The 8,707-nt window shown below is 48.2% G+C and overlaps 1 protein-coding gene across 1 annotated transcript in view; it reads left to right on the top strand.

Moving 5' to 3' along the window:
- Positions 1–2,257: 2,257 nt before the first annotated feature.
- The window catches only part of LOC140393671 (decorin-like), a 91,976-nt gene continuing 85,526 nt past the window's right edge, over positions 2,258–8,707 (top strand). The window contains exon 1 of the mRNA XM_072479958.1: positions 2,258–2,463. The gene's annotated coding sequence lies outside the window, so the exon portion shown is untranslated. The remainder of the gene's footprint in view (positions 2,464–8,707) is intronic.

Below are 8,707 nucleotides of genomic sequence, written 5' to 3'. Positions count from 1 at the left end.
ACAATACTATTTAATTCCATGACATGTGCACACGTTACAGTGACAATGAACCCCAATTGCCTGTGCCTAACCTCACCTGTGCCCACACTCTGCCCATGCAATTCCTTACACTTGCGAACCCTCACACTAAGTCTGGGTGTGTTCCCAGGATGTACATCAGAGATGTTGTCAGGGATGTCCTAGGCAGGCGTCCTCTGGAGGGCTGGGACATGGAGGACCACATCCTACCTTCGGGTGGCGCTGGTGTTGCTGCTTCACCCTGTTCTGCCCGTGGCCCCCGAGTTGTGCTGGTCTAAGAAAGGGAGGGTTCAGATTGGATGGTCGCTCCAGCAAATCTTCCTCCCTTTGGATGCTCGTGGGTTTCTGTGTTACTCCATGGAATGGAAGGGCAGCTGGAGTGAGCTTCAGACGCCTCAGCATCACCTGACCTTGCCAGTCCTGGTACCCATCATTATCTCCACCATGCAGTTCAAGCTCTCAAACATGGTCTTCAGGGATTGAGCCATGCTTTGGAATTCTCCCGTCGTGGATCTGATCTCCTGCCCCAGACATTCCGCTGCAGACTCCAGCTTTGCCACGTTGGCCTGGGTGCCACTCATCTCTTCGGTTGATGTTCCTCTAAGGCAGGGAACATGGATTTAGTACATGGCCTGGTCAAGGACTACACAAAAATCACTTGACACTGATCATCTGGAAAAAGGTGCAGTGGCTCCTCATTTTCTCTCGCAGGACAACCTCACTCTTCGCGCAGGCCCCCTCCCGCTCCTTCCCCGTGAGCTCCAGGGCTCACTCCTCATGTGGAGTCAGGATCCTCAACCCAGGCATCTCACCGCCCATTTTCTCTCACTTGGGGCAGTTGTGAGCGAGCTTCTCCCACAGGAACATAAATGGGACAATGTGAGTGTGGTAGTCACCACTGTTGTATATAGTGCACATATGAGATGTAATACGGTAAGGCTCCTGTGCTACAGGTACGGGGGTAGATCCCTGCCTGCTGGCTCCGCCCAGTAGGCGGAGTATAAATGTGTGTGCTCTCCGAACTGCAGCCATTTTGGCAGCAGCTGTAGGAGGCCACACATCTCTGTGCAATAAAGCTTCGATTACTCTCTACTCTCGTCTCGTCGTAATTGATAGTGCATCAGTGAGCTGGTGGGTCAAAATTCAATGACACCTGGAATGTGTTGGCACTGCGCCTAAACAGAGTGGGGTTCTGATGAGTAGTGCAGGGGCGGGCTGGGGGGTGGTTTGAGGCTGATGCTGGGAGGTAAGGTGCAGGGGCTCTGCGAGATGGCGGCATGTTTGATCGAGTTGACATTCTGGGGAGTGAGGGAAGGGTGGAGTACAGAGAGCAGACCCGGAGCACTTACCCTGGCCGATCAGAGCAGGTCATTCATTGTTTTTCTGCACTGAGCTCCCTTCCCCTTGGTCAGGCTTCTGACACTGACCAGCACTTCCCCAGTCTCCCAGGTGGGACTGGTCACCGTGCTGGGGAACCTCCTGCCAGCCCGAGGGCATGCCCCTACCCCCCTCCCCCCCCCTCCCCCTCTCCCCCTCCGCATGCAGCAACGACTGAGGGGCCCCCTCCATAAATCGAGGAGCTGGTTTCCTAGTTGCCATCCTCCTGGCTTAAACAAGGGCAAGTGTTGTGGAACCATTTTCAATGGATGGCCCCCTGGGGAAGCCGTCACAGGGGAGCAGCTTTCGGCGGAACAGGAAGATCGCACCAGGCAGAAAATCCCACCCTTAGAAACAAGCACAGCTCTATTTGGCCAGGTGGCTGCCCCCAAACTGTCATAAATCTCATTCGCATTATTTGTGCCGTGTTAACAGCTCTTTTTTAATGGCTCTCCTTGTTCGGGCAATTACAACATTCTGTGGAAATTGGTCATTATTTTTTTATCCGCATGGCTGCTTATAATTAAATTGCGTGATTCCAGTGGAATATTTCACAAAAATATTTTGGAACCCATTGCAAAATTGGGGTTTTGTGTCAGGCGCGTTGTGTGATATTGGACTTTGGTCACCCAAGATCAAGTCGGCAGCAGCCCCCCCCAAAAAAATAATTGTCTCTTTCACAAAGGGGCAGCATTAACTGGCCAAACAATATATTTTTCTTCAGCAAAGGAAAAGAAATGTTTCAAAGGAAAGCAGAACAGAAACGTTCCACCTCAGCACTCCCTGGGGCTGGACATTTTAAGTGCCAGCTTAGGCCATAAAAGTTACTCTTGGCCTGGATACAGCATTTATCACTTCCATATGATTCGACGCACTGTTATTTCAGTGAGCCACCTCCACACACACTGAGGTTGTGAGGGTAGAGACCCTGCAAGGCTTTGTTTTTTTTTTCTCTTATCTTCACTGGACTTCACTTGGTCCCTAAGCCATTCCTGAATGGACTAAATCCGGAGGCTTGGTCTAACCCATAAACCTGACATTCTGAAGATCAAATTTCAGAGCCACCAGGTAGGGAGCATTGTTTGTATTTTTTTTACAAGAGGTGAAGCTACCTTATTTATGTTCGCGACTTGTCGACCACTCGACACTGGTCTATTAAAGGCAGGAGTCGTACTTGTGATTTAACCAAAAAAATATTTCTCTTGTGCAATTTTGCTACCATGTAATTCTAATATAAATAAGTGATCATGTCTATGCCTGATTTATAAGTGTTTCATCAGCCCAGGAGAAACCATTTTCGCAAGCAAGAGAATCAGTGATCAGATCATTTGCAAATAAAATGCCAAGAAGGAGAGATGGGCAGATTTTTGTTCTTACCCAGCGAGTGGTTGTGATTTGGAATGGGTTTCCTGAGAGGAGATGGAAGTAGGTTCAATGGTGGCTTTCAAAGGGGAATTGGATATATACTTGAAAAGGAAAATAAAACGCAGGGTTATGGGGAGAGGGCAGAGGTGTGGGACTAATTGAACACCTCTTTCTAGGAGCTGATGCAGGTACGGTCAGCCAACTAGCCTCCTCCTGTGCGATACGATTCTATGAGGAAAGGGTTAGGCAATCAAACAATGAATGGCCACTAACAGATTTTGAGGACAGATGGGCTGTCCTCTTTCATGTGTATTGTTTAAATGTGTAAATGGTCATGGGCTCTTTGCAATGTGTCATCGGGGGTGGGATTCTCCGACCCGCCAGCCCCGTATTCTGGCGGGGCGCGGGCATGGGTGCACGGCCTGCCGACGGAGAATCCCGCCGGTGGAGAATCTCGCCGACGGAGAATCCCGCCGGTGGAGAATCCCGTAGTTGGTCTTTGAGTAACTAGGTGTTTACCACCTGGAAATCCCGGGATGTTTTTGGTCTAGTTTCAGTGCATCATGGTGAAGGAGCAACATCCATTGCAACTTAATGGAAGGTGAGAAACAAGGGAGCTTATAGTCAGCAAGATCACAAAAAACCTGACTTGGGGCTAAGGTTTCCTCTATGAATTAAGTGTATTAAATTCATAAATGTGTTCCTTCTGTAAATGCATATCTGAGTTTACTAGACAGTACACAGAAGAAATCTCAGTGGCTGAATACAAGGAGCATATTTATATTATTTGGCCCAACTACATTTCATTACTCTGCTTGGTTTTTTTTTGACTTATGGTTTTCCTTGTGCATACAAATATATATATTTTTTAAACTTCCAAATCAAATCAGCCAACCAAGTGTCCAGTCCATTAACACATCCCTCACTGGGAACACAGCAATCAGATATAGTTTGAAACTAAGGTCTGTTCGAGGGGTGGCCTTTCACAGCTAACCTGTATTTATCTCACCCACTCAAGTTGAGCAGAAGTAATGGTTTCACCTCTGTTTGTCTGTGAACAATATATCACAAAATCTAATGGATGTTGTTTCAATGAGACCCGTGTACAGAGTGTGACCTGAGGAAGAACTGGCTCAATGTTTGATGCAGATCTAAATCCAGATCCTTGATATTTCTGTAAAGTTTCCATCTGTTAATGTTGTGAGGTTGGGGCAAATTGACCCTTTTAAAAAAATATTGCGGATCGTTTTAGAATGTTGTGAATTGCTGTGCCAGAATTTGTCACATCTGCTAACAAGTGCGCAGAGTTTTTGGAGCAGGTTGTTGGATGAACATTGGCTTCAAGCCTCAGTGAGATGGAAAACCTTAATAAAAATATTCCCCTTTACAGATTTGTAGTTACAGAGCATCAACCAGGTAAGGACAAGCCTCAAGGAAGAGTTGTGAAATTGTAATAATGTGGAGCGAACACAGCATGGCAGAGATGGTTAGCACTGTTGTTTCACAGCGCCGGTGTCCCAGGTTTGATTCCCGGCTTGGGCCACTGTCTGTGCAGCGTCTGCATGTTCTCCCCATGTCTGCATGGCTTTCCTCCGGGCGCTCCGGTTTCCTCCCACAAGTCCCGAAAGACGTGCTGTTAGGTGAATTGGACATTCTGAATTCTCCCTCTGTGTACCCGAACAGGCGCCGGTGTGTGGCGATGAGGGGCTTTTCACAGTAACTTCAGTGCAGTGTTAATGTAAGCCTACTTGTGACAATAATAAAGATTACTATTAAGATATGTGCTCCACTTTATGCCCTCTTCACATTTCAATTCTGAATTCAGCTTCAAACCTCATGTAACAGGATTATGCCAGTACAACAAGTGGTTAGAATGGGTTGCTGTCATTGATTCTGGGGAATGGAATAGAAAGTAGGGAAGTTTTGCTACAATTGTGCAGGTCTTTAGTGAGGCCACATCTGGAGTGCTGGGTACAATGTTGATCTCCATAATTAAGGAAGGATAAAATTGTATTGGAATAAGTGCAGAGAAGGTTCTCTCAGCTAATTCCTGGGATAAAGGTGTTGTCTTATGAGGGAAGGTTGGACAGACTGGGCCTCTGTCCATTTAAGTTTAGAAGCGTGAGGCACGCAGATTCCTGAGGGGACTTGAGAGGGTGGATGCTGAAAGGATTTTCCACTTATGGGGGAGACTGGAACTAGGGGGCACGGTTTTCAAAAATAGCGGTCTCCCATTTAAGATGGGGATTTGGAGAATTTGTTTTCTCTCAGTGGGTCCTTTGACTGTTGAATTCTCTTTCGCCGAGAGCAGTGGAGGCCGGGTTGGTGATTATTTTTAAGTCTGAGTTCGATCGATTCTTGACTGAGAAAGGGGTTAAAGGCCTCAAACGGATTGGCCATGAATTGTCATGAAGCGGAACAGGCTGGTGGGGCCTATACCTGCTCCTAATTCGAATGTCTGTGTGCGTATATGTTCACATGATACACAGAGATGTGTTGCAGATTGATAAGGCAGAACTTATGATTCGTAGCGACTCCGGGATTCTCCGATCCCGCGCCGGGTCGGAGAATCGCGGGGGGGGGGGCACGAGAATTTTGCCATTCCGCTCCAACGCCGGGCCGCTGATTCTCCGGCGCCGATTCTCCGGCGCTCGTGGGGTCGCTGCCATGCCGGTCGGGGATCGTTGAAAGCAGACCCCCCCTCCCGGCAATTCTCTGCCCGCCGAGTTTGGCCGAGTCCCGCTGGCGTGGGTTACGTATGGTCCCACCTGGCGGGACCTCGGAGTTCTGGCTGCGGGGGCCGTCCTGGTGGGGGGGACGGGGGGATCCAACTCCGGGGGGGGGGGGGCTTCCACTGTGGCCTGTCCCACGATGGGGGCCTACCGATCGGCAGGCGGGCTAATTCCGTGGGGGGCCCTGTAGGGCTCCGCCATATTGCCCGGGGGCCGGCACGGAGACGGGAACCCATGCGGACGCACACTGGCCGTGGCGTGCCGGCTTTCGAACGCCGGAGCAGCGGACACCACTCCGGCGACGTACTAGCCCCCTTGGCAGGGGTGAATAACTGGGCCTGGAGGCCCTTTGACGCCTGAGTGGCTCGCGCCGTTTTTGACACCGGCGTCAGAACTTGGCCGCGGGATTGGAGAATCCCGGTCCAGATCTTTCATCCAGGATAGTATATTTTTGGTTAGATTGAGGTTCCTAAGCAATTCTGCTGACTCATAGTTAACCTTTGGTGTTAATCCTCTCCATTGTGCCTGTTCAGAAGTTAAATGAACCAGAGCACGTTGGTTTTGAAAAAATAGCAGAAGTCTCTTCCATGAAGTCAGTAAAAAGAGGCACATTTCAAAAAATCAGACTGAAGTAACAAGACAATGAGTGGAGGTCAACCACGCCCCACAGAGGTTAACAGGTCACGCTGGGCCAATCGTACAGGCCTCTGTATAGCCCACCTGGCGGTAGCACTGATGGAGATCCAGAGGTTGTTCACCTGGGTGATTCATCTTCTCAACTGCAGTCTGTATCTCACCCAGGGGGGGACAAGTCATCAACCAGGGATGCGATAATGGTCTGACTGTACTTTTCTGTATAAGGTGCAGAAAACAAGGAAACTTCATTCAGCAGAGATACAAACTGGGCTTCACACCTGAGAAGGAGATGATCCTTCTTTAAAGAAACACTGATTCGAGGGGCTTAGTGAGAGTATGGGAGTGAATTCCCAGCTTGTCTGCTCTATCTTTGAGCTGTGGAAACTCAGGGAAAACAATGTAAATACAGACAAGTGGTATGCTAGGACCACCAATCGAAACATCCTCTTAAGAAATGTTCTTAAAGGGCTATATATCCCAAAACTTAAGTGTCGCCACAGTCTCAGAGGCTGCTTTCGCCTTTGAGAGAGAGCTGACTGATGGTAATTTAACCTGAGGGTCACCACACCTCAGGTCAGGGTCGAGAAGGTTCGATTCCGGCTTGGGTCACTGTCTGTGCGGAGTCTGCACGTTCTCCCCGTGTGTGCGTGAGTTTCCTCCGGGTGCTCCGGTTTCCTCCCACAGTCCAAAGATGTGCAGGTTAGGTGGATTGGCCTTGCTAAAATTGCCCTTAGTGTCCAAAAATTGCCCTTAGTGTTGGGTGGGGTTACTGGGTTATGGGGATAGGGTGGAGGTGTTGACCTTGGGTAGGGTGCTCTTTCCAAGAGCCGGTGCAGACTCGATGGGCTGAATGGCCTCCTTCTGCACTGTAAATTCTATGATAATCTATGATGAGAAGGCGGGGCCTGAATGAGTAACTTCAGCCGGTGCGGGAATTGAACCCGCGCTGTTGGTCTCGCTCCGCATCACAAATCAAACGTCAAGCTGACTGAGCTAACAAACCCCTCACAGATTCCAGATGACCCCTCCTAAAAACATATTTCACACCCAACCCAAGATGTAAAGGAGAGTATGCACTCATCGTCATCTGGAGGTATTTTCTTCGTATTTGGATCATGCGTGGAATGTAAGACGAGAAAGATGCCACACTTTAAACAACTTTCCAATTCAAAAATGCAACTACTTTTCGACTGGATTAGAGATATTTAGTCACAAGTACACACTGACTGCATTGGTACATGGATCAGCCCCTAATAGTTAAAAAGCAAACATATTTGAATGGACCAGCGTTAATCTATGGAAGGCGGCGCAAAGGTTAGAGTATGAGAGCATAATCCAAATAATAGGCCTGCTCTGAGTTCACACTGTGGGCAGGAGTAGGCACATTGCGGATGCTTTGTGGCTGACACATACCTCAGCTGTCTAGACTACACACTGGAGCACTATTTGATGTTTTGACTCAGAAAGTAGTTATTTTTAGTGAAGTATGTTTTCAGTTCACTGAGTGGAACAATTCACAACCATGGACAAAGCAGAAACTTTGCCAAGAAACCAAAGTCTCGTACAACATGTTTAACAAAGGCTGCTAGCACAGCTCGTTTTAACACTGCCACTCTAATACAGAGCGTTATGTGTTTTTTTTCTGTGAGTTATTTCACTGGATTTGCTGTGCACCGATGGTTCAGAGGAACAGGAGATTGACTGAAACCCATCCAATTGCCGTGCTTTCCTTGCAGAGTTTGGGTTCTTGTTCATCTAAGAGTAATTCTAAAAAAAAGCCATGGCTCTCCTTTTGAAAAAGAACCTTTTTTTTTAAGCATGCTGAATTGTAAATGCTATTTCTTGGATTCCAAAATAATCTTTAAGAAAAAATTACTTAAAAACATGAAGGGTCGTGAGTATTACGGATAATTCATGGGTGACTCGACATTAGATGTTGCCGACATATTGTCAGTTACCGGGGGCATAGCTTTCAGGTCCGTGGGGCAAAGTTTCGAGGAGATGCGCGAGGCAGGTTTTTTTACACAGAGGGTGGTGAGTGCCTGGAACGCGTTGCCAGGGGAGGTTGTGGAAGCAGATACATTAACGGCATTCAAAAGGCATCTTGACAAACACATGGATAGAATGGGTACAGAGGGATACGGCACAAGGAAGTGCTGAGGGCTTTGGCCAAGGCTGGTATGACCGGTACAGGCTTGGAGGGTCGAAGGGCCTGTTCCTGTGCTGTATTGTTCTTTGTTCTTTGTACATGTCAGGCATATAATTCTTTACATTTTTTAAAATAATCTTTATTGTTGCAAGTAGGCTTACATTAACATTGCAATGAATGTACTGTGAAAAGCCCCTAGTCGCCACATTCCGGCGCCTGTTCGGGTACACAGAGGAAGAATTCAGAATGTCCAAATTACCTAACAGCACATCTATCGGGACTTGTGGGAGGAAACCGGAGCACTCGGAGGAAACCCACACAGACATGGGGAGAACATGCAGACTCCACACAGACCAAGCCAGGAATTGAACCTGGGATACTGGCGCTGTGAAGCCACAGTGCTAAACCATTGAGCTACCGTGCTGCCTTA

Source organism: Scyliorhinus torazame, chromosome 17 (genome assembly GCF_047496885.1).
Source record: "Scyliorhinus torazame isolate Kashiwa2021f chromosome 17, sScyTor2.1, whole genome shotgun sequence".
Classification (NCBI taxonomy): domain Eukaryota; kingdom Metazoa; phylum Chordata; class Chondrichthyes; order Carcharhiniformes; family Scyliorhinidae; genus Scyliorhinus; species Scyliorhinus torazame.
Note: the sequence above shows the minus strand (reverse complement) of the source record. Positions and strands in the feature narration are given on the sequence as shown.